The sequence below is a fragment of the Panicum virgatum genome, chromosome 7K, assembly GCF_016808335.1.
Source record: "Panicum virgatum strain AP13 chromosome 7K, P.virgatum_v5, whole genome shotgun sequence".
NCBI lineage: Eukaryota > Viridiplantae > Streptophyta > Magnoliopsida > Poales > Poaceae > Panicum > Panicum virgatum.
The window spans coordinates 9,399,897-9,425,472 of record NC_053142.1 but is presented as its reverse complement, the minus strand read 5'-3'; the positions used below and the strand labels follow the sequence as shown (position 1 = coordinate 9,425,472).

General features: G+C 45.4%; 1 pseudogene; it reads left to right on the top strand.

The window, feature by feature from the left end:
- The first annotated feature begins 4,451 nt into the window (after positions 1 to 4,451).
- On the top strand, positions 4,452 to 11,504 carry LOC120639901 (annotated as a pseudogene).
- The last annotated feature ends 14,072 nt before the right edge of the window (positions 11,505 to 25,576 follow it).

The window sequence follows — 25,576 nt, the reverse complement described above, 5'->3', positions numbered from 1 at the left end:
GAGTTGATGAGTTGAGGAGAACTCAGGTGAAGAACATCTCTTTTGCTGCAAATATTCATCTTAGAATATAGTATACTTTTTAATGTTATATGAACATACTTTGAGTTTAAAGTTTTTTCTGCACATACTTTAGTTTCAGAGTTTTGCATTTCTATTTTGGTTACCATAGAAGCATTTTTTAGAGGCTAGGGATTATTAGTTTGATATATTAACTCTTACTTTTGTTAATGAGTAGTATGGTCTTACATACAGTATTTGTTCATTGTGGTCGCTGATTGGCCAATTTTGTTTTTGGTTAATTAGCACTCCTGATCAATGTCTAGAAAACTACATGTAACTTATACTATAATTACACTCACATTTAATAATATAATTTTCTAGTTTAATTATCAAAATTGTGAATTAATTAGGGAGCTTTTCTGTCTTATGAAAGTACAAGTTACCCTTTATTGTACACTGATTTTCACACTATATTATATTTGTGAGATATAATGGCCAACCTGTATAGTAGATTCATTATTTTTCAAGTGTTGCAGCGCTCTTGTGTCTTTGGTTTGGGAGCTAGCAGCTGTGCTTGCCAGGTGTTTGACGAAATTCCACATTTCCAAGGGGCAGGATAAAGGTAGTCTACGATTGGTATGTCCATCATGCACGACTTGCTCTGTATGCTCTCATGGTCTTATTCTTGTCTTCTTTGTGAAAATAAAAACTAATAGTAGAACTGGCTGTCCGTTTGTATTGAGAGGCATTGGTCTCTAGTATTCATAGGAATTTTTTCAGACAATGTTTATCCCCTTTATGATTCTTCAAAGTTGTCCGTGTCCATGTTTTGCTTCGAAGGTACTCACTAAGTCTGTATGTGTCTTGGCTAGCAATAATCTTTGTATTACTACACAAAGAATCTTCTCAAGTCGTAGCATTAATAATTATAGTCCAACTGAGAAAAAATTACTATAGTATGTTGTGCTGTAATTTCATAAATGCTTTTGTGTAACTGAAATAATTTTCTTTTCTTCATCAGTTTGATTGTTATTTTTGGTGCTTTATTTTTTCTAAATAAATTACTCATATTGCTTGTGCACTCTTTTCATGGTTATCAGTCCTTGCAATCATATAGGATAACTAACATATTATGGAACCAGGGATCTCAAGTTTTACCGTTGGCACTGCAGAGCCTTATTAGTGAGGTGAATTCTGATTTCTTAAATAATAGACAATTTTTTATGGTCGCTATAACTTCCCTTTTTGAGTAACATTTGCTATTATATTGCTTGCAGGGCTTTGCTGTGGATATACGTCTAGGTATTCCATGAATTCAGAAGACTAAATTAGTTCTGTCATGTAAAAATCATATATGATTTTCAGTATAATTTTCTCATTTGTTCCTGTAAATATGAAAGTCCAGGTATTTTGATAGGCATGTGAGATCTATATTTTCTCATTTATTACTGTAAATATGAAAATCTAGGTAAAAATGATGTGCATGCGTGTGTGTTACTTATGTGCACTCATCAATGTAAATATGCTAGGTTTTTTTGTGCACAAGTTAGTGGGTGAGGTTTCTCATGTCTAGCTTTTTTATATCCAGAAACTAGTCATTAAATGTTGAATTTTGTTACTTGTTATTTCCATATGTGCTCGTACGGATATAGTCTAATATGACTGATCCATTTCTCAGTGCTACCATGGCCGATGGTGTTGTCATTCTTGGCCATGGCCTTCCTATGTTGTGCTACTAGTGTTGCGGTGACAGTAAGGTGAGTGGTCACTTCATTTCTGTCCCAACTAATTTTACCCTAGACTTCTAGAGCTGGACAAGCTAGTATGATAGTGTCTCTGTATTGTATAATTTTACTTGGTGTTCCTTTTTTTCATTTTATCTCTGAATGCACAGACATAACTTTAGGCTTGTTTTTTATTCAAAAATACTATGTGTCAATAGTACCTGGTACTGACTGATTGGGCCACAATTGACCAGCCTATTATTTTTCAAAATTTCATTCAAAAGATATGAACTGCATTGCCCTTACACTATTGTTGGGTCTGTTGCCAACAGATGCTTCATAGCAGCCCGAATAAATCTAACGGGTGCAACACATTATATAGCGGACCTGTTAGGGACAGGCACACACTATAGGAACATTAAGACTTGTATGCGGAGGCAAGCACTCTACAGGAAAGATGGGTGACTTACGGGAAAATAATATATAAGTCATTTTATGCAAAAAAGATAGTGATTTATACATAAGCAAAAGTAAGTCACTTGACAATGTTTTTGTCTATACTACTACTATCATCTTCCTATCCTTCACTCCATATTTATTGTTCTAGAGTTATTGCGGGTGATCTCGAGTTTTGTCTGTGATCGGCTGAGGATTCTTGTTGATATAGAGTTTTAGATTTTGATCTCTCACACATACATCACTTTGAAATCCAGATGGGCCGCTGTTATTCATTTAACTGTAGATTTGATTTTGATTTATTGATTATTGGCGCTCTAGTGAGGATGATACACTTTTTGAGTTTCTGTTGTAGCTTACTATTTTTGTTTCATATGACCAGATCTGATTACTTTCTGGGATTTGTAGGATTGGAGTTGATCAGTTGAGGGAAGGAGAACTCAGGTGAGGAATTTTATCTTTTCATAGAAATGTTCATTTTACAATTTAGTATGCTTATTTGTAGTTTGTTCAATACTGTAAATTATTGATTACTTTGAATTTACAGTACATTTGTACTCTGTTTACATCAAATTGTCTTTGTGTAAATTATGTATGTAATGCATTTAATTTTTGGATGTGGTCTGTTCGTGCTCTTGTAAATTATGTATGTAATGCATTTAATTTTTGGATGCGGTCTGTTCGTGCTCTGGAGAGGTTAGTTGGGTTTCGCAATGTTCGAGATTACTGTGTTGTTGTTGATCCAGATGGCAACTTTGCATTCATTCTATGCCCTGAATATGTTGATGCTAAGGAATTGAGGGCTAGGTATGTCTTTGTTGGCGACACCAAGTTCTTCTTCGAGTTAGCGAAAAGTGTTGTGAAGATGTCTTACTATGATGATACCAACCAGCACCCAAGGGCCTGCAACTGAGTCGGACAGTAGTTTAGTTGTATTGTAGTTTGATTGGTTTGTTATTTTGGATGGCATAATGTCAGAGTTGGTGAGGAAAAGACCTGCTTTTGAAATGTAGTTGCAAACTGATATTCTACTTTCTACTTTTGGCAAGCAACCATATGTGTAATATTTAAGTCTGAATTGAAATCAAATCTATTCAGATCCACTAAGTGTAGCTATTTTCATTGCTGGAATGTTTTTCTTTAGTCAATTATCATTTTTTTGGATTCTGGAAGCCTTTTATCTAACCAGATCCACTAACAATTGTGGTTCATGGTCTTCTATCTTGAGGCAAAATTATTTATGTTTTGTTTGTATAACTTTTAGTTAACTTATAGTGACAATACATTTTTGTTATTTTGGCTGTCCATATTTGAGGATTACGGTTGTTAATACACGTTTCCACTCTGTTGTCTTGTAATTTGAATTCAACACTTACAAAACAAAGTGAAGCCCAGCTATATTTTTCGGGGGCTACTCACTTGATTCAGAGCTGTTCTGCGCTTTTTTGTTGATTAAGACAGTCAACAGATAGTTCATAGTCCAAAAACCAGTCCACCACAGACCAACGGCTAGCCTAGAGAGCTCACAGTCCAAAAACAAGTTCACCTCGGACCAACAGCTAGTCCAAAATAGTTCAAAGAATTGTTAACGGGCACAGTACCAAACCAACAGTCAATAGAGCCCACAGGCCAATTAAGACCCCACCAGAGACTAACGGCTAACCAAAAGCAGTTCAAATAATAGCCCACTACAGCACCCAATCTGGTTTTGTGCAGCCCAAGAAGTGACTTACACATAAGAAAAAATAAGTCAATCAAAGAAAGATAGTGACTTACGCCTAACAAAAAATAAGTTACTGAAAAAAATACAGTCACTTATGCCTAACAAAAAATCAGTCACATTACATCGAGACAGACCCTTACAAAATCACCAGCAAAATATACAAGATCCCGTTGGCCATATTTGTAAAGAAACTGTTTAGAAAAAAATAGTGTTCTTGTAGTATTTGTATATGAAAAATGAGACATTTTCGCAATATATTGGAGGCCAGCCGGTTATATACCTGCAGCAAGTTATCCACGAAATTAAAGCGCGCAAACATGCTTGTAGTTGAACAAAGTTCATAACTCGAATCAGTTCAAAGATAGAAGCGGGCAACAGGCGTCATCATCACTACCAAGTACCAACAACGTGAGGCCTCTCGGAACATTTCCATGGACACGCAAAGGCAGCGTATCGACACTATCAAAGTTGTACTGCCACGACTTTATCTTGTTTCCTTTTCGTCCTTATTTGAGAGCAAGGGATTGCATGAAGAATGCCACGCACCAATCCAGCAGCAGGCTCCGGGCCGGGACACACACAGAGGGATCGAGTCGGCGATGAGTGGCATCTGGAGCGCTGTGCGGTGGTGGGACGAATGGCAGATGCGCGTCCTCGTCGCCGCCAGCCTCCTGATACAGTGGTTCCTCCTGCTGGCGGCGCCGATGCGCAAGTACACCATCGGGACCTGGCTCCGGTGGCTCATCTGGCTGGCGTACATCAGCTGCGACGCCCTGGCCATCTACGCGCTGGCCACCCTCTTCAACCGCCAGACCAAGGCCAGCAATCCCTGCTACACCGGCGCCAGGGCGAGCTACCTCGAGGTGCTCTGGGCGCCGGTGCTCCTCATCCACCTCGGCGGCCGGGAGGAGATCACCGCCTACCACATCGAGGACAACGAGATGTGGACGCGCCACACGGTGACGCTCGTGTCCCAGGTCACCGTCGCCCTCTACGCCTTCTACAAGACGTGGCCCGACTCTGGCGACCGCCGCCTGCTCTGGTCCGCGGTCGTGCTCTTCTTCATCGGGATCCTCAGCTTCTGCGAGAAGCCGTGGGCGCTCCGGCGGGCCAGCATCAACCGCCTCGTCTCCGTCTACTCCTCGCTCGCCGCTGGGGAGCGGCAGAAGCCCACGTCGGCGTGGGAGTACCTCTTCACCGAGCTCGAGATCGGCGGCGGATCCATTGTCAGGATGAAGAAGAAGCCGCGGAGCACGATCCTGTCAGACGGCGACAAGGTCCAGATGATCCTCTCCGACATGTCACTGGGCGCCGCCGCCGCCGCCGCCGCGCAGAAGAACCCGGGCTTGTCGAAGGACGACGTCCTGGGCACGCTCTATGCCGGCGCCGAGAAGAACATGAAGAGCTGGCTGCGCCGGGCGTTCGGGCTCATCTACACCAGGGCCAACGTGGTGTCCACGCCGGCATACTTGGCCTGCCATGTCCTGCTGGTGCCGACACTGCACGCCACCGCCATCGCCCTCTTCGCGATGAGCCACAAGCACGCATACGAGCAGTTCAATGCCGCCGACGTCAAGATGACCTACGTCATCCTAAGCTTCACCGCGGTGCTCGACGTCTTCGGGGTGCCCATCAGCGAGCTCCTGTACTGGGTCCTGTCCAAGACCAAGATCCCTGCGCTGTGCGAGATGCTCCCGGGCGACAATCTCATCGATGCGGTCCAGAAGGTGAAGAACCCCAGAACCGGACGGTTGATCAAGTGGGCTAGGAGCCTCGGATACAAGGGACGCTTCTTCCACCGCGACAACCGCAGCAACAATCTCTACGGCAAGGTCGCCGGGTTTGTGGTACAGGAGCTCTTGGGGGACAAGGTGCAAGGCCTTGACCTCGTCAGCTACAGGGATATAGACAAGAAGAAGAATTGGGCTCTGAAGAAGCTCGAGGTGTTGTTCAAGGAGGACGGTAAGGGCATCACCGACACCGACACAGCGATCTGGAAGAGCCTGCGCCAGCTGCCATTCGATCTGGATCTGCCACCGACCTTTGCTGCCGCCTCAGCCCTCCGCCCAAGGGGCTGGATTCCTACACGTACACCTACAGCAAATGCGCGGCGGGGATCTCCAACTACATGGCGCACCTGCTCAACTGCCGGCCGGACATGCTGATGACCGGCAGCCGGCAGCACCTCTTCAACGAGGCCCTCCGGAGCATGGACTCCATGGGCAGAGTGGTATGGCGGAGCATCGACGACGCCAAGGACGCCTGCAGCAAGCACGCCCTCATCGAGGAGGCCTGGAAGCTCGCCAAGGAGCTGGTGGAGCTTGGCGATGACAAGACCCGGTGGGAGCTCATGTACAGGGTGTGGGTGTTATATTGTGATCCAAATTCTGATGGGAGAGTGTTGGAATTTGGGCTTGGCCCATTAAGGCCCATGTGGTGCAAACTTTTAATCCCACATTGCTAGTAGAAGTTGAGGAGACCACGTGACTCTCCTATATATCTAACCCATAGGCTTCACCGGAGAATATCAATCCTATTATTTCTCTTGTAAGCCGCCGCTAGGCGTTGTACACAAACACCCGATATAGTGAAGTTCTTGCTGGCTGGCGCCCGTGGTTTTTTACCCTTCGCATTGGAGGGGTTTTCCACGTTAAATCTTCGTGTCTTTCTGCGGTTTGATCTTTCTATTTTTCATCTTGTTCGCCGTCGCTTCTAACAAGTGGTATCAGAGCCGTGGTTTCAAGTTAGGGTTTCGTGATGGCGTCGATGAAGTATGATCTACCGATGTTGGACTACAAGACAAGGTTCTCGCTGTGGCAAGTCAAGATGAGAGCTATTCTGGCGCAAACCAATGATCTTGATGAGGCGCTGGAAAAATTCGGGAAGAAAAAGAAGGATGAGTGGACCGATGAGGAGAAGCGCAAGGACCGTAAGGCTCTTTCTCTTATTCAGCTTCATCTATCTAATGATATTCTACAAGAAGTGCTGCAGGAAAAGACTGCTGCAGAATTGTGGCTAAAACTGGAATCGATCTGCATGTCGAAGGATCTTACCAGTAAATTGCATATGAAGTTGAAGCTGTACACGCTTAAGATGCAGGAGGGTGATTCGGTGATGGGTCACCTATCTGTCTTCAAGGAGATCGTTGCTGACCTAGGGTCGATGGAGGTTAAGTATGAAGATGAGGACTTAGGTCTTCTTTTATTATGCTCTTTGCCAAGTTCTTATGCAAGTTTCCGTGACACCATACTATTAAGCCGTGATGAACTAACCCTTGCGGAAGTTTGTGAGGCACTCCAGTCTAAGGAGAAGATGAAAGGCATGGTGCAGACAGATGGCTCGTCCTCTAGGGGCGACGCTTTGCATGTCAGAGGCAGATCAGAGCAAAGATCCTCAAGTGATAACAACGATCGTGGCAAGAGCAATGACGGTAGAGGCCGCTCCCAGTCCAAAGGTCCCAAGAAGAAATTCTGTAAGTATTGCAAGAAGAAATCTCATATGATTGAGGATTGCTGGAAATTGCAGAATAAGGAGAAGAAGAAAAATAAATCTGATGGTAAGGCTAGTGTTGCTTCTGCTGGTGAAAACTCTGAGTCAGATTGTTTGGTTGTCTTTGCTGGTTGTGTTGCTGGTCATGATGAGTGGATTCTTGATTCTGCATGTTCTTTTCATATCTGCACTAATAGAGATTGGTTCAGTTCCTATGAGTCTTTGCAGAACGGTGATTTTGTACGCATGGGAGATGATAACCCGTGTGAGATTATTGGCATTGGCTCTGTTCAAATCAAGACCCATGATGGCATGATTCGCATACTGAAGAATGTAAGGCACATACCAGGGATGAAAAGAAATCTGATCTCGTTGAGCACACTTGATAAAGAAGGACTCAAATACACCGGTTCAGGTGGAGTTGTGAAGGTATCTAAAGGTTCTCTTGTATGTTTGCTGGGTGATCTCAATCCTTCAAATTTATATGTTCTCAGAGGTTGTACTTTGCATGGTTCTGTTTCTGCTGCTAATGTTGCTAATGCTGAACCTAGTAAGACTGACCTTTGGCATATGCGTCTTGGACACATGAGTGAACTCGGTATGGCAGAATTGATGAAGAGAAACCTGCTGGATGGCTGCATTCTGAGTGGCAAGAAGTTCTGTGAGCATTGTGTATTTGGTAAGCATAAGAGGGTCAAATTCAATACCTCTGTTCATACCACAAAAGGTACACTTGATTATGTTCATGCTGATTTGTGGGGTCCTTCACGTAAGCCTTCATATGGTGGTGCTCGTTATATGCTTACCATTATTGATGATTACTCTAGAAGAGTCTGGCCTTATTTTCTGAAAAGCAAAGATGATACTTTTGCTGCTTTTATAGAATGGAAAGTTATGATAGAAAGGCAAACTGAGAAGAAGGTCAAGGTGCTTCGAACTGATAATGGTGGAGAGTTCTGTTCGGATGCTTTTGATGATTATTGCAGAAAAGAAGGCATTGTTAGGCATCACACCATACCATACACTCCTCAGCAGAATGGTGTGGCCGAGCGTATGAACAGGACTATCATCTCGAAGGCTCGTTGCATGCTGTCCAATACCCATATGAACAAGCGTTTTTGGGCTGAGGCTGCTAATACAGCATGTTATTTGATCAACAGATCGCCTTCTATTCCACTCAACAAGAAGACTCCTATTGAGGTATGGTCTGGTACACCTGCAGATTATTCACACTTGAGAGTTTTTGGCTGCACTGCTTATGCTCATGTTGATAATGGAAAATTAGAGCCTAGAGCTATTAAATGTCTGTTTCTTGGTTATGGTTCGGGAGTCAAAGGATATAAATTGTGGAATCCTGAAACTAGAAAGACTTTTATGAGCAGAAGTGTTGTTTTCAATGAATCTGTGATGTTTACTGACAGTTTGTCCACAGATGATGCTTTAGTTGAGAAATTGCAGTCACAAGTTAGTGTGCAGGTGGAGCTTATGGATGACCAGGAAAATGAAGTTGTTGGTAATGATGTTTCAGATAGTGTTCCTGATACTGTTCAGCACTCACCTCCAGTTTCACAGTCTGATTTGCAGCATGAGGAGGATGTAGATTTACCTATTGCTCTTCGCAGATCAAAGAGGAGTTGTGGACCTCCAAACCGTTTAATTGAGGAGTGTAATCTGACTTATTATGCTTTGAGTTGTGCTGAACAGGTGGAGGATGCTAGTGAGCCAGCAACATATTCTGAAGCCATTGATTCAGTTGATAAGGAGAAGTGGATCTCAGCTATGCATGAGGAGATGCAGTCTCTTGAGAAGAATGGCACATGGGAGATTGTAAGCTTGCCTGAGAAAAAGAAGACTGTTCGCTGCAAATGGGTCTTCAAGAGAAAGGAGGGTTTGTCTTCTAGTGAGCCTCCAAGATTTAAGGCAAGGTTAGTTGCAAAAGGTTTCAGTCAGATTCCTGGTGTTGACTATAATGATGTGTTCTCTCCAGTTGTGAAGCATAGCTCAATTCGGATTTTCTTTAGTATTGTTGCTATGCATGATCTTGAGCTTGAGCAGTTAGATGTGAAGACTGCATTTTTACATGGAGAGCTTGAGGAGGAAATTTACATGGATCAGCCAGAAGGATTCATAGTGCCAAGCAAAGAGAATTATGTTTGCAAATTAAAGAAATCCTTGTATGGTTTGAAACAGTCTCCTCGTCAGTGGTATAAGAGGTTTGATTCATTTATGTTGTTACATGGTTTTAAAAGATCTGAATATGATAGCTGTGTTTACATTAAGATTGTTGAGGAATCACCTATATACTTGCTGTTATATGTTAATGACATGCTTATTGCTGCCAAGAGCAGAAAAGAAATCACTACAGTAAAGAAATTGTTGAGTAGTGAATTTGATATGAAGGATCTTGGTGTTGCTAAGAAAATTCTAGGTATGGAGATTACTAGAGACAGAAAATCTGGTTTATTATTTCTTAGTCAGCATAATTACATTAACAAGGTTCTTCAGCGTTTCAATATGCATGATTCAAAGCCAGTTAGTACTCCTATTGCACCTCACTTTAAATTGTCAGCTGCTCAGTGCCCTACTTCTGAGGAGGATGTTGAATACATGTCAAAAGTCCCATATTCTAGTGCTGTTGGTTCTTTGATGTATGCCATGGTTTGCTCTCGCCCAGATTTATCATATGCTATGAGTTTGGTTAGCAGATACATGTCTAATCCTGGTAAAGAACACTGGAAGGCAGTTCAGTGGATTTTCAGGTACCTCAGAGGAACAGCAGATTCTTGTTTGAAGTTTGGGAGAACTGATCAGGGACTCATTGGTTATGTGGATTCAGATTATGCTGCTGATTTGGATAGGCGCAGGTCACTCACAGGTTATGTGTTCACTGTTAGCAGTTGTGCTGTGAGTTGGAAGGCTACTTTGCAGCCTGTTGTTGCTATGTCTACCACAGAAGCAGAATATATGGCTATTGCTGAAGCGTGCAAGGAGGCAGTTTGGCTGAAAGGTTTGTTTACTGAGCTGTGTGGAGTTGGTTCTTGCATTGATCTATTCTGTGACAGTCAAAGTGCTATTTGCCTCACTAAAGATCAGATGTTTCATGAAAGGACAAAGCATATTGATGTCAAGTACCATTATGTTCGTGATGTTATTTCACAAGGTAAATTGAAGGTATGCAAGATCAGTACTCATGATAATCCAGCTGATATGATGACTAAACCAGTTCCTGTAGCTAAGTTTGAGCTTTGCTCAAGCTTAGTTGGTTTGACAGTTTAGCCCAAGAGGCTATTTGGCGCCAGAAGTTCTGTTCTTTGTTGTGTTCAGGTGATGATTTTAATATGCTACAAGAAGGAATTTGTCTCAAGGTGGAGTATGTTATATTGTGATCCAAATTCTGATGGGAGAGTGTTGGAATTTGGGCTTGGCCCATTAAGGCCCATGTGGTGCAAACTTTTAATCCCACATTGCTAGTAGAAGTTGAGGAGACCACGTGACTCTCCTATATATCTAACCCATAGGCTTCACCGGAGAATATCAATCCTATTATTCCTCTTGTAAGCCGCCGCTAGGCGTTGTACACAAACACCCGATATAGTGAAGTTCTTGCTGGCTGGCGCCCGTGGTTTTTTACCCTTCGCATTGGAGGGGTTTTCCACGTTAAATCTTCGTGTCTTTCTGCGGTTTGATCTTTCTATTTTTCATCGTTTTGTTCGCCGTCGCTTCTAACAGTGGGTTGGGCTCCTCTGATACTCGGCCAGCATGTGCAGGGGCTACCAGCACGCCAAGAGCCTCGGCGAAGGCGGCGAGTTCCTCTCCTTCGTGTGGCTCGTCATCGCGCTCAAGGGGGCCAAGACATTGGCCGACAAGCTTCAGATGCCGGACGATGAAGGAGCCACCCAAGATCCCACCGGGGAGACCAAGGAAGAAGAAAGAATCGACTTGCTTGGTTGACACTCGGGTGTTCTACGTAAGACGCCCTTGCATTGTTTACGTGTGCTTACTTTTGAGTTAGTTGCAGGCTTCTCATTGGCTGGGAGGGGCTTGTTGCAATTCGTCATTTGTATCTGCGCATTAGAATTGAGTCATTGACTAGCAAAAATGTGTGTGCGTTGCTATGGGCAGAGGTTCATATATTGCACTGTAATATTAAACATGATTTTATAAACTCGAAATACGAGATGCACTGCACCAAAATACTTTCGGAATACCCCGCTGCCGCCCTGCAGCCTCCTTGCATCACGAATCATGACGTCTTCCGCACCATTGATTACCGGCGGATCGGGCGCCTGCGGGACAAAATCTGCCCTCAGATGTATGCCTCCAACTTCGCAGACATAACTCGTGTAGTCCTGTGTTCCACGAGTCGATGCAGCGCAGCATCAATAAGTTCCAACGCCCCCAACAACCAGGATTCGACACTACTATTGTAGCATTGAAGCTGGAAATTCAGGGTTCACAATTTCGGCGAAATTTTGCCAGAAAATCTGATATATCGTGTTTATCGGCAGGGTCCAAAAAAATATCATATCGTGATCATTCCTAATAAAGTCGTGTTAAATTTGTTTAAAAATTGTTTGAATTTGTTCAAATTTGTTTGAATTTGATCCAATATTTCTGATATTTCGTGTTTATCAGTGAGGTCCGAAAATTTTTGTTTACCGGAATTGAAAACCCTGGCTGGAATCCCAGTGCCTCCCGATCCACGATACACTCCACCGCGAGTTCTTCAATCCCCTCGAGCCCAGGCACTTCTCATCAGTGTATCTATGCCTCTGTCTCTTGCTCTGCAGTTGTGTATTTTGTTAGTTCTTGCGAGATGGGCGCTAGCTCTCGGCTAGCTCTCTATATACTGCGGCGCTAGCTGCCTTTTAAGATCTTGTTTTTTTGGTTGGTGCAATCAAGCAGCAGCGGTCGTAAATACCAATAATTCGATATCGTGTACAACAGCGCGTGTCTTGCAGTTGCAGCGATTTGGTACCTTCATATGTAACCTATTTTTGCAGTTGTACTACCCTTGCTTCCGCTGGCAAACCTTAACGATCGTGATTACTAGTTAGTAGAGTGGATGTGCCTAAGCACTGCCGTATCTAAGACACATTATTTTTTTTAATAATGGAAAAAGAATACCTAGCCTTGACCTCAGGAGAGGCTACAGCCGATGATTACAAAGTTTGCAGCTCTTCCGTCTACGATCACTCTAACAAGATTAAACAAAAGGCGATATGGCCATCCCAAAAATTTGATGAAGATGTTTATTAAGGACCAATTCTATTACTAAACCTCTATCTATAGTTGGCAAATAACTGTATGATCAAGACTTTCATGGTTTGACATGCCTCATGTACCGTCTCCTTTTCTTCATCACGCCTTTGTAGCTGTGCCCAGAATCTGAGTCAATGGGTGCCCCGATATAGTACCTATATATATGTAAGTTTTAGTTGGAGATTTGTCAAACACCACATTATTCCTACTAAGCCAAATGGCTCAACATAAAACAGATGCTCCTACTAATAGTTTCCTTTTTAACTTGGTTCCAACCCCTCTAAGCCAATTACCAAACAAGTGAGTAATGCTGCGAGGCAGATTTAAATCAAAGGCGAACTGTACGGCTCTCCATAGGAACTTGACTACATGGCAATCAAAAAAGACATGTTGACTAGTTTCATCACTAGAACAAAAGCAACATTGTTTGTTACCAATCCAATCCCGTCTTGCTAGGTTGTCTTTAGTGAGTGTATGACATGTCAAAGTTCGTCTAAAAGAGGTACTCTATTAAAAAGTAATGCTACTGTCGCATGCTTTTTTCGCACAATATTAAAGTGGTCAGGATAAAGCTCTCTAAGTGTATGATTGTCCAACCACTTGTCCTCCCAAAATCTTGTTTGATTACCATCATTTGACTGGAAGGAGCCATAGTTCAAGAATGTATTTTTAACTTTTGTGAGACCCTCCTAAACATGATAGTCCCCTGCTTTCTTTTCCACTTGAGCAATAGTCCAGTTCTTTAAGTACTTGTTCCTTAATAAACTTTGCCAAATGCCCTCTTCATTGATAAGTTTAAAAAGCCATTTACTTAATAAACACCTATTTTGTATATCAAGGTTCTTAATGCCTAACCCCCCAATTCCTTGTGGCTGGCATAGAATACTCCATTTGGCTAATCAAGATTTCTTCTTATGTTCGTCAGATTGCCAAAAGAACCTTGACCAGTAGTAATCCAATTTTTCAAGTATCCTTTTTGGGACTTCAAAAAAAGATAACATGAACATGGCTAAACTAGTTAAGGCTGAATTTATTAGAACCAACCGTACTCCTACCGACATGTGCTTCCCTTTCCAACTACTTAGTTTCTTTTTAAACTTCTTTACGATCCTCCAATATGTATTGCTAAGCTTTCTAAAGTGCAATGGAAGGCGAGGATATCTAAAGGGTTACTTCCCAGATTGCCAACCAAATAAATTGAAGTTCCTCCGCAACCAGATATCTCAGCCACATTATTTGAAGTTCAAATTTCTTCAACGTGATTTTCCTCCGCAACCAGCAATTACTTTCCTCAGCATTTTGTGGCGATTTAGTGTGTAGAGAACTCAGGGAAGTGATTTTCCCTACCGGCCTTTTAATTTCCTTGTTCATCAAAGAAATGTAAAATCTTGCATCCATACTCACAGAGAATCAGCAGCTGATCGCTCCACACTCATGTGATCGACCTCTCCAACTTTTTTATGGGCTGATGATGCTTGCACAATCATGGCGTAGCTTTTTTGAATCCCTGTACCTCCCAATCCTACATTCATTTGAACCCAGGGATCAAAGGGCATCCAACACGTCTCAGCAGTACGCTTTAGTTTTGTGGTTGCCCATGAATATTGTATTGCTTGTCTGATGGAAACTCTTGGCTCTCTATTGCGCTGCCTTTTAAGGTTGGGATCTGTCAGTTCGTGTAACCATAAGAAGTTCAGCTTAAATTTTTTTGCTCTATCAACAATGTAAGCACGCACATCTTTTGAACCTTGCAAAGGGGACATAAACTCTACTTGTAATAAGCTGCTCACATGGAAATTTGATCGCGCATACAGTCCTAGCTTGATGATTGTACCAAACTTATAACTTGGCTGTTTTTTGGTACCTATGGCATAACTTCTCCATGTGGTTTGTACATTACAGAATCACAGGGGCACGATTCATAGTAACAATTTGCATTGAAGTTACGCAACAATTTGCAGATTCTGTTCAAACGGACACGTGCAGAACGATAAAAGAAGTAATGGAGATCCAGTGTAAACTTTTTTTTTGGAAAAGGGAAATTTTATTAATTTCAAAGTGATACATCAAGATGATACATCGTTTTGAAATTTTCCCGACCTCTGCCAAAAAGACACACAGCCTACAAAAGTTTTACAAAACCGGACAAACTAATGACAGTCAATCCTAAGACTAGACCGCCACCCATGTGCCCTGACAAAAAAGTTCCTTAGCCACCTGCTCCAAAAAATGAGACACCGTTACAAGAACGTCCTGCGAGGTAGACGGCTGAAGGATGGCCCACGTGCGTAGCTAGTGTGTTGTAGAGTAGATCACCTACAAAAATTATGGTTGTTTGTTATAAAAAATCACAGAGTTTCTGCAGCGCCAAACAGACCAACACAAGGCTGTCGCGCCCACACGGACTAATTGTTTATACTCTTTAGGTACACCAATCGTCCAATTCCCAAACATATTTGAAACATTGCGAGGTTGTGGGAGACCCCATGCTGCAACCACAGTAGCCCATACCAGCCTTGTAAACCGACAATAAAAAAAACAGATGTTGTATCGTTTCATTCTCATGACAGAAACAATACTATTGATTTCCATGCCAGTTTCGTTTGGCTAAGTTATCTTTTGTTAATACAACTTCACGCCTAAGATACCAGAGAAAGATTTTTATCTTGAGAGGGTTTTTCATTTTCCACAAATCCTTATTTAAGCTAGGAGTATTCTGATTGATTAGACCTAAGTAATGTGGTTTTCATTTTTTTAGCATGAAGTCTATTTGCAAAACCTTTTCACAGATTGGTGCAATTTTGCGAACAGAATATAATGAGTCTAATTAATCCATGATTAGATATAGTAATGCTACAATGATCATACTCTAATCATCATCTAATCATGCGGTCAAAGCCCTCATTATCTACAGTACTGATACAATAATCATCATCTAGAGACACCACTTGGAGACATATACTACAATAATCTGTTTCTTAGACCGTCTCCTATGAAGCATAGGAACATTAAAAAATTTCATGCACTTACTCCAATACTCTCTCATGAGCTCATGAGACACATACACAAGAGACGAGTTCGGCTCCAAAATCGACTCTTGTGCTTTGTTTCTAGTGCTGGAGGCGTCTCTTGCATAAGAGCCTGCATCACTCTCTCACCTCATTTCTCTCTCATCCATGTAGGACAGACGCTGATATGGATGGGCTAATAAACCCTTATTGTACCTGCTCTAAGCTGCTATTCAGCTCGCAGCGAGCTAAATAGACTCAGTTTGATCAACTAATACAAGTAAATCACATCTACGTATGCAAACTTTATGTAAATGAGCTACAATAGCAATTGAACATGTCAGGATTAAGTTTCTAACCTTTTAAACTGTTAGATGGTGAGGGAATCAAGAGCCTCCACAAATCATGGAGAAAATGGACATGACCTCCCCTACCCAGGCCAAGAACAACAAAAACAAATGAGCTGAATAAATTGGGTAGGGGAGGAAGAAGGAGAAAATTGCATTTGTTTGTATGGTGTACGCTTCGACGCGTTATGTACGAATGCTTCTTGTTCTTAAATGACAGAGCAGTGCTCCTGCTTTTATTTCAAAAAAAAGTTGTACTGCCATCTTGTTTCCTTTTCGTCCTTATTTGAGAGCAAGGGGTTGCATGAAGAATGCCACCAATCCAGCAGGCTCCGGGGACACACAGATCGAAATGAGAAGGATGCACAATTTTGTTGCTGCAGCACTTCACATCTAGGAGTAAACAAAGACTTCAGTTATGTACGAGTACCGAAGTAAACATAGTAAACATTTGATTTATTCGAAGTTGCAGGATGACATGCTCATGTAATTGTGGGTTTTCTTTTATTAAAGAAAAATATTGATATAATAGCTGTGGTGGGGCATGTAGGAGTAAGTTCAGTTGAATCAAATATAGTCCTGTTCACAAATGCTAAGTTCTTTTCCATCCCAAGCAGGCCAAAGGATGAAAAGACTGTTAATAATATTAATAAGCACAAGTTGAAAAGCCATCATAAAAAACTAAATTTTCCAACAAGTCCACAGAATTCGGGGTATAAATGTGAGGATGTCACATTTCAATTTTGGGTTGTGAATATCTTTTTGAATATATTTATCATCCTCTGAATTTTTTGAGAATTTTTCCAGATTTTGGTGGTTTTTATTCTCAATTTCTCTAGAGCTAATCCAATTTTTGGAAGCATCTAGATTCTTTTTCGTGAGCCCTGAAATATTTTGTTTGAGCTCCTCGTGTCATAAACTTTCTTTGTGAAATTTCACCTAATTTTTTGAGGATTAAAATTCTTTTTTGACCTTATTTATTTTTCATGTTCTATCTTTTTTTTTCTCTACTCCTTTTCTCTCCCGGATCAGAAATTCCTTTCTCTCTCGGGCCAACTCAATTCCTCTGCCGGCCCGTTCTCTCTCTTCCTCTCATTTGTCGGTGGATTCCGCGTCGTCATCCCCCTCCTCTTGTCGAGCTGAGCAGGACCTGGACTCAGTCGCGCCTTCAGCCGGCACGCAGAGATGGACTAGGAGCCACTCGCGGCTCCTTTTTACCCCACACGACCATAACCCCCAAATTCTCGTCCCCCCTGCATCGCCTCCTCGTGAATTGTTGCTCGTCCATCTCCCACGCAGCGTCGCCAATAAGGGTGCAAATTAGTGACATTTAGGGGTACTTCCAATTCTCTTTAGTTTAAATATTTATACTAATTTTTCAAAATAAAATTTAATTTTAAAGAAGTAGCACAAATATTTGAACTACAGAGGGTTGAAGGTGCACCCAAGGATCACCAATTTGCTCCCCTACTCGCCAGGATGTAGCGCCCTCTTCCTCCAGCCTGCTTGCGATGCACCAGGGGACCGTGCACCCCAATTCTCGCTGTCCCCTTGCTACCTGTGCCCCTTCTTGTGCCGTGCGCTGCTGCCGCTGCCGCTCGCCTGGTCGCGAAACGTAGATTCAAACAAAAAAAGCAACAGTTTAGAAAGCAATGATCCAAATCAAATTCCAGTTTCACCATTATGTTGCTTATAATGAGATCCTCAAAACTAGATCACACTTGGCTATATTTAGATGAATTTTATTTCTGAAACATATTTTTTGTAATTGTTCCAGCTTGAAAAAAATATTCCAGCTTTTTAATAAAATTATGAAGCCAGAATATTTTGTCCAGCTTCTTAATAAAAAAGTTCCAACTTCTTAATAAAGTTGTTCCCCTTTAGAAAAAATGTTCCACCTTAAAACTTATTTAAATATAGTCAACTGGGATATTATTTTGAAGATTTCGTCATAAGAAATTCAATGGTACAATCCGGATTTGATTTGGATATTTGAGTTGAAAATTACAATTTTATTTGCTTCATATCTTTCTTTTGAACCTCTCCTCTCAGGAGGTACACACGTGGGCCGGCCCACGGTCCCTTTTCTGCGATAGTTCTGCAGCTAGTCACACATGTTAGTGCTAATAGCGCCCCATCTTAAAGCTTTTCTAGTGCGATTTGCCTTTTTCCCAATATGTTTACTGTAACATCCCAAAATTCGCTGAGTTAAATCGTGCGCTAATTAATTTCAAAATCAAGTTTTCGTCATTGAGCTCAAAGTTTTCCCTTAAAACCCTAACCCTATTATTTCGGGAACTGTCCCTGTTCCGAACATCCCGATGTCCAATTCCTGATGCGGCCCTCTCTTTTTCTGTGCCGCCCGTCACGAACCACCGACCACCGCGCCACGCCCGATCGACGCGCGTGCGCGAGCAGACGCGGTTGGCGCCGCGATCGGCGCGAATCCCGCCCTCCCTCTCTCTTTCTCTTTCTCTTTCTCTCCCTCCTTTTTCTTTTCTTTTTTCCATTTTCCATTTTCTTTTTCCTTTCTTTCTCTTCCCCCTCCTTCCTTCTCCCGCTTCGCCCTTCTCCTCTGCACCGCTCCCGCGCGCGCGCCCAGCGGCCGCCTATGCCCAGCTCCTCCTCCCCAAGCGCGCTCGGCCCGACCTCCCCCCCTCGCCTGCACCCGCGAGCGCCCACACGTGCGGACGCGCGCGCCCATGCCACAGTCGCCGCGCCGCAGCGCACCGAGCAGCGTACTCCGCGCGCCTCCGCTCCCTGCCCGCACCCTGCACCGTGCGCACGCGCACGACTCCGGCTGCCCGCACACGCAGCAGTGCCGCCCGCCCACGCGCTCTTCCACGTGCACCCACCGCCTGCCGCTCCCTGCCTCGCCGCGACGCCCGCCACTGCGTGCCCGAGCTCGCCGCTACGCTCGGCGCCGCCCGCAAGCACGCGCGCGCGCACCTGCACCGCCATTACCCCCCTCTGCGCGCCACAACACGGCCAGCACTGCCCTGCTCCCATGTGAATTCGCGCGCCGCCCGTCGCCTAGCTACAGCGCCGCCACGAGCCCTGCCCGCGTGCCAGCACGCCGCCCGCTGCTGCTGCCCTGCGCTCGCCCCCGCTGCCGCTGACATCACATCACCTCGGCCCGTCCTCGCCGGCCGCGCCGCCGCGTCCCGACACCAGCAAGCGGCCGGAGCGCCATAACTCCGCCCCGCACCGCTCACCGGACGCCCACTGGCCACACCTACCTGCCACCACCGCGCTCGACCTCCCCACCGCCTTCCCGCCGCTATAAATAGACCCCAGCCCCGCCTTCGAGCTCCGCTACCGCCACGAGTCGCGCCTCCTCCCAACCTCCAATGCCGCCGCCGCCGCCCCTCCGCCCGCCACCACCGCTCTCGACGACCCGCCTCCGCGCGCCGCCTCAGCTCAAGGTGAGGCCGGGGATCGGACCCCGCACCTTCCCACTCCGTTTTCCCCCTCCCTCCATCTGCTATCATGGCCCAGGGCCACCGGCCAAACACCACCGCCGCCCGTTGCCGCCGGCCACCGTGGCTAGGCCGCCTCGGGCCGCCTCGGGTCGAGCCGCAGCAGGGGACCGGGTCCTCTCGCCTCACTCCTCCTTTTCCCCTCACCCCGAGGCCAGACCCGCGCCCTGAGCCGCCGGTCGGGCCGCCGCCGACGAGCCCTCCCCACTCCCCTGTTTCCCAGCGCGGGGGGTGGAGGAAGGGGACAGGGCATTTACTCAAAGGCCCCTCCCCTGCCCTTTATTTAGTAAAGAAACCCCCTCACTCTTTGCTATTTTGCAAAAGAAACCCTGCCCTTTACCCTATTTCAAAATAAACCCCTTCCACATACAAACATAATTCTAAATATATCCTTAACCCTTCAGATACCTCCAAAAATTACAATCAGACCCCTGCCTTCTCGAGAATAATTACAACTAGGTCCCTGACCCCTTATCTAGCCCCTGAACATTTATAAAACCTAACATTTCATGCGCCAAAACAACTCCGACCAACCCAAAACTTTACCGCGCCTCTCGTGTCATAGTTTTGGCCATGCCATTAGGAAATCACTCAACAATTTTATTCCAAACTCCATATCTTAATTATTTCCGATTCGAGCTCAACGATAAAACTTTTATTTCCTTTTCTTGATTGTGTGTTTGTTTGTGCGTGTCGTAGACCACGGTGTGAATGAAGGAGAGCCCGTTGACGAGCACTACTGCAAGCCCGTGAACGAGGACCAGCTCCGCGACCCCGAGCCCGAAGGACAGTGCTTCGACCAGGACCCCCCCGAGGGCTTCGAAGACGGCAAGTTCAATCTCATCCTTTGATGCATGTTTCTGTCCTAGTTTTTATAAACACAACCCAATGGCTTGCTTTATAAAAATTGCATATGTTTTTGATTGCATGAAAACACGGTTGGATAGCCACCCCTTGATTTGTGATGACCATTCCTTGACCACCTAGATTAATGTCTGATTTTGCTTGGACGTTAATCGATATTAGAACACTTAAGGACTTTACTGATAATACTATTTATGTTATAAAGAAAATGTGTGCGTATGTGGGGTATGTGGGATGGGATAAATGTGGTGTTTTTGTAAAGAAAGTTTAGACGGGATGGATGGCATTTCTACGGATTTGCCATTTGGTGTGCTCGTGCCAATGTGGCAGGGCAAGGAAGGGAGATATCCATCTTGTCACAACTAAGGACCGAGTTGGTGTTACATCTCACCTAACTCCACTCTCGTGCAAACCACTCGACCGTTGAATGGGCAACGGCTTAGCATAAATCCCACTAGCTAATTTGATAGCCATCAGGAGAGCTGAGAGCAACGGGTGACTAAGGAGAAGGGATAAGCCCCGAGTGACTTATGCCCGGTTATACCTAGGTGAACGGTTGATGACCCCCTTGGTGCATCCCGTGATGGCTAGTCAGGTTTAGCTAAGGTGGGTAATGGTTTTGTTGGGATCTGCACCGACACTAAGATGATCGAGTTGCGGTATCCCACTTGTGGGTAAAGTTGCACATCTCTGCAGAGTTAAGAACCTATTCTAATAGTCCGTGCCCACGGTACTGGGCGAGTTACGGTGTGGTCTCACAACTAGTGTTTACTTCGGGATGGGTTGGCGTGAGTTGTTTTGGAATTGTGTCCGGCAGTTGTGCCATGTGCTACGGCGGATGAGGAGTCTGGTAGCAGCTTAAAACCTGGATCCAGTGTGGATCAACCCTTTGTGTAACTCGGTACAAGAAAACTGGTTTTGGAATAATACTTCCTTTCAAATGAACCCATGCATAAAATATTGTTTTCCGCAAATCGAACCCTAGCCTTATCCTTGATTTACCGTGTGCATGATATTCTGTTATACCCCCTCCGTGGGTGTGGTTGGACTTGCTGAGTACGTTCGTACTCACCCCATTCTTTATTTTTACAGAAGAAGATCCAGACTTTGTGCCTGACGACGTTGAGTAGGGGTACCGTCCTGCACCCAGCCTTGCCTGTGGATTTGGGTCACCCGCAGGAGTTACCGCATGGCGCAAGACTCTGATGATTTTCTGTATGTTTTTAATATCGTTGCGTGTGTGTGGATTGTAATCCTCGCGATAGTGGCGCTTCTCTGCTCACTACTGCGTACAGTTGTATGGTAATGGACCATCTGATGTAATAAATGTGTCATCAGCCTCCTGGGACTGATGTTTGGAACACATTTAAGTCTTCTCTTATGAGGGGACGCTTCAGGTGGTATCAGAGCCGTAGGTTGGCCGTAGGATGTGACCCTAGGAGCGAAACCTTCTTTTTTGGCCCTTTTTTCCCTAGGACTTTTCCTTCCTTAATCTTTCTTTCACACAAACACTCACCACTGGTTCTTGCCCTGTTCCAGATGGCTGACAATGGATGGATTGGCGGAATCTGCCACGCAGAGCCCGGCCTTCCCAAGATACTGATCCTCAGCCTGGAACGCATCGGAGTTGTGGACTCACCAGAGTTTCTCTATCGGGAGTACGACTCCAAGGGCACTCTTCGGTGTGATCTGATGATCTTCATAGGAAGAAGCACCCGCTACCCTAATGTGGACCCTTGGTTCATCTCCATCACTGGATTCCGTTTCCCGGACACCTACCGGAAAGCCGCCCGTAAAGCCCTCCGTCGTCTACGCGTGATCTACAGGCACAACCTTCAGCGGACTCCTATGGGATTTTTCCCGCCAACTGAAGGAAGAGGACGCACATGGATTGCCCAGATGAGATGACTTGGAAGAGAAGAAGAAGACTTAGAAGACATGGTCTCTCACCTATCCATCTATCACACCGACCTGGATGAGCTCTACCGCGAACAAGCGGCACAACTGAAGCAACAAGTCCACAGAGCAGAGAAGGCAACCCAAGAGCTGGATGAACAACGGACAAGAGACGTACATGCCGAATATTCCCTAGCCGCTCTCCAAGTCCAAATGCAAGAGAAAAGAGGCAGAACTGAAAGAACAACAGGCAAGAGCCACACGCGCCGAGGAATCCCTAGCCGCCCTCCAAGCCTGAATGCGAGAGTAAGAGGCTCGTAGAGGAATAGGTGGATGGATAGAGGAAGAAGAAGAAGAAGAACCCATGGAAACCCATTGGGATGTAGGTACTCAGACAGAAGAAGAAGAACCCGAAGAAACCCACTGGGATAAAGGTACTCAGACCAAAGATGACGCGATGGATCAGTATCTTCCACTGAAGAAGCGCCCTCTTAAGATCGAGGAAGAGTCCCCATGATAGGAGTAGCATCCCAAGCTAGAACCTTTGCCCTAATGATCGTGTAACCATGAAGTTTGTACCCCACCATGTTGTAATAATAAATATCACCTACTCCCTTTGTGTACCCCAAATAATTGTGCAAGTTTTTCACCTTATCTTTGTTTTCAGATGGCTGAGGAAGGATGGACCCAGGGCGACTGCCAAGCTGCACCTGGTTTCCCCAGCCTGTTGATCAATGCCCTGGAGAGCCTTGGCATTGCGGAACGCCCAAGGTTCTATAGCAGAGAGTACGAGCATCATGGCACTCTCCGCTGCAGGGTGATCATAGTCATCGCCAGAAGTGATCGCTACCCCGACATCCAGTCATGGCGTGTGACCGCTACGGGATTTAGGCACCAAGACACCTACCCCTTGGCTATCAGAAAGGCACTCCGTTACCTGTGCCGGATTTTCGAAGAACACCTAGCCCCTATGCCAATGAGGTTCTTTCCACCGGCCATCAGAACCCCAGTTTGGGAAGCACGCATGAGAAGTCTGGAACGGCGCCGCCATGAAGTGGACCCTCTGTACCAAGTGGCTACCTACATAGCCGCCTTGGATCAGCTCTTTGATGAGCAGGCCAACATTTTGAGGGAGCAGACCCATCGAGCCAAGCAAGCAGAGCTCACGGTGAGACTGCAACAGGTACGAGCAGCCCAAGCCGAGGCAAGAGCCGCAGCCGCGGTCAGCAGCGAAGCAGTTGCTCAGGAGAGCCTCAGGCAAGCCCGAGACCGGCGTATCCAATAATGGACCAGAAGTGGAACCCCAGTCCCGGCAATTGGGGAAAACCAAGTTCTACTCGGGACACCCATCATAGGATGGGGACCGCTCGTGATAACCCCACAAGCCCCACCCGAGAACCCCGAAGGGTCTACTGCCGTCGGTGAAGGAGAAGCTGCTACGCAACCCCGGGAGAACGTGAACTTAGAGGACGGCGAGCAAGGACTACTCACACACTCCGCCCCAGAAGAAGGCTCGCCCCACGAGTAGAATGTCCGACCCTACCATAGTGTTGTACCCTTCTAACCCTTTCGGTTTAAGTTGTATCCCTAAGTATGAATCTGTACCGAGACGTGTAGTACGCGTTCTAGTCGTGTCCCCGTGTTGTACCCCTGCCTTGTTATAATAAAGTTGCATGTGCTTGTTTGCCATGATTGTGTGTTTCTGGTTGTGTGCTTATCGGCAAAAGGTTGATTCTGCCTTATTACACGAATTAAACAACTTGAACATCATCTAATCTTGGTCCCAATCCACTCGATCTACAGATGGCTTCCCGAAGCGTTACGAGGGCCTCCCGCAACCGGATCCCCCCAGCCGCTGATGCAGGAGCAATGCCTCTTGGGCAAAACCCTCCTCTGGAAGAGCAAGAAGTGAGCCAGGGAAGAGGAGAAAATCAAGATGCGCCACTGCCACCACCACCACCACCACCCTTTCACAGACCTGGCACAGATAATCCATAAGCAGACTCTCATACTGGAGACACTGGCCAATGCTCTCGTAAACAAGCGGCCACGAGAGCAGACCTTTAATGACAAGCTTACGGCTTTCCTGAGAACCAAGCCGCCCACTTTTGCCGGATCCAGGAACCCCTTGGATGCAGTTGACTGGCTCCGTGTGATCCAAAGGAAGCTTGAACCGTTCGAGTGCCAGGATCGGGATAAAGTTCTGCTGGCAGCACATCAACTCACCGAGACTGCCTTAGCCTGGTGGGAGAACTACTGTGCCGCCGCCGAGGATGCCTCCACCATCACATGGAAGGAGTTCGTGAAGGAGTTCCGACGGTATCATATTCCCTCGGCTACCATGAAGAGCAAGGCGGATGAATTTCGCGCACTTCAGCAAGGGAGTATGACGGTAGAAGAGTATACACACCAGTTTATGGAGCTGGCTCGTTATGCACCAGACGAAGTGAACGACGACGAGAAGAAACAGGATATGTTCAAAAAGGGACTAAACCCGGAACTCAAGACCCTGCTCACCCATCAGATCTATCCTGATTTCAACACCTTGATGAACAAGGCAATCCTCACTGAGAAGGCCAAGAGTGATGAAAGAAAGGATAACAAGCGCAAGTTTCTGGAGAGCAAGGCCCGCCAGCAAGATCGTTTCCAGAAGCCTAGAAACTTCAGCTATAACGCATCAAGGTCCCAAGCCCCAATGCAGTACAGAACTCAGTCTCAAGTGACAGGACCATGGGCCCCTAACACACAGCCCAGAAGCCAGAACACCATGAGGGCCCCTCTGAGTAATGCAAGCCAGGTCACTAACAACAACGGCAATGTGAGGGCCTGCTTCAACTGCCGTGAGACGGGACACTTCATCGCCGACTGCCCCTATGCCAAGAACAAGCCGGCTACTTCAGCCTTCTCCAACACAGTGAACGGACCCAAGCCAGTTCTGACCGGTGCCAACCGAGTGCCTCTTCGCGGCAACAACAACACCAACAACAACGGCCAGCAGAGGCAACCCCAGCAGTCTTTTGGACGAGCCCGCGTCAACCACATCGACGCGAAGGAAGCTCAAGGAGCTCAGGGCGTAGTACTCGGTGAGTACCTAGTCAGCTTAACTCTTGCAATAGTACTGTTTGATTCTGGAGCATCACACTCATTCATATCCTCAAGTTTTGTGGAGAAACATAAAATACTTACAGTACTACTAAAAACACCCCTATTAACCCGGACGCCCGGAGGGGACATCAGGTGTCAACTGGGTTGTCTACGGGTAAGGATCAATTTAAGTGGGGTAGAGTTTCTAGCAGACCTAGTAGTACTTAAGTCAGAAGGGATAGAT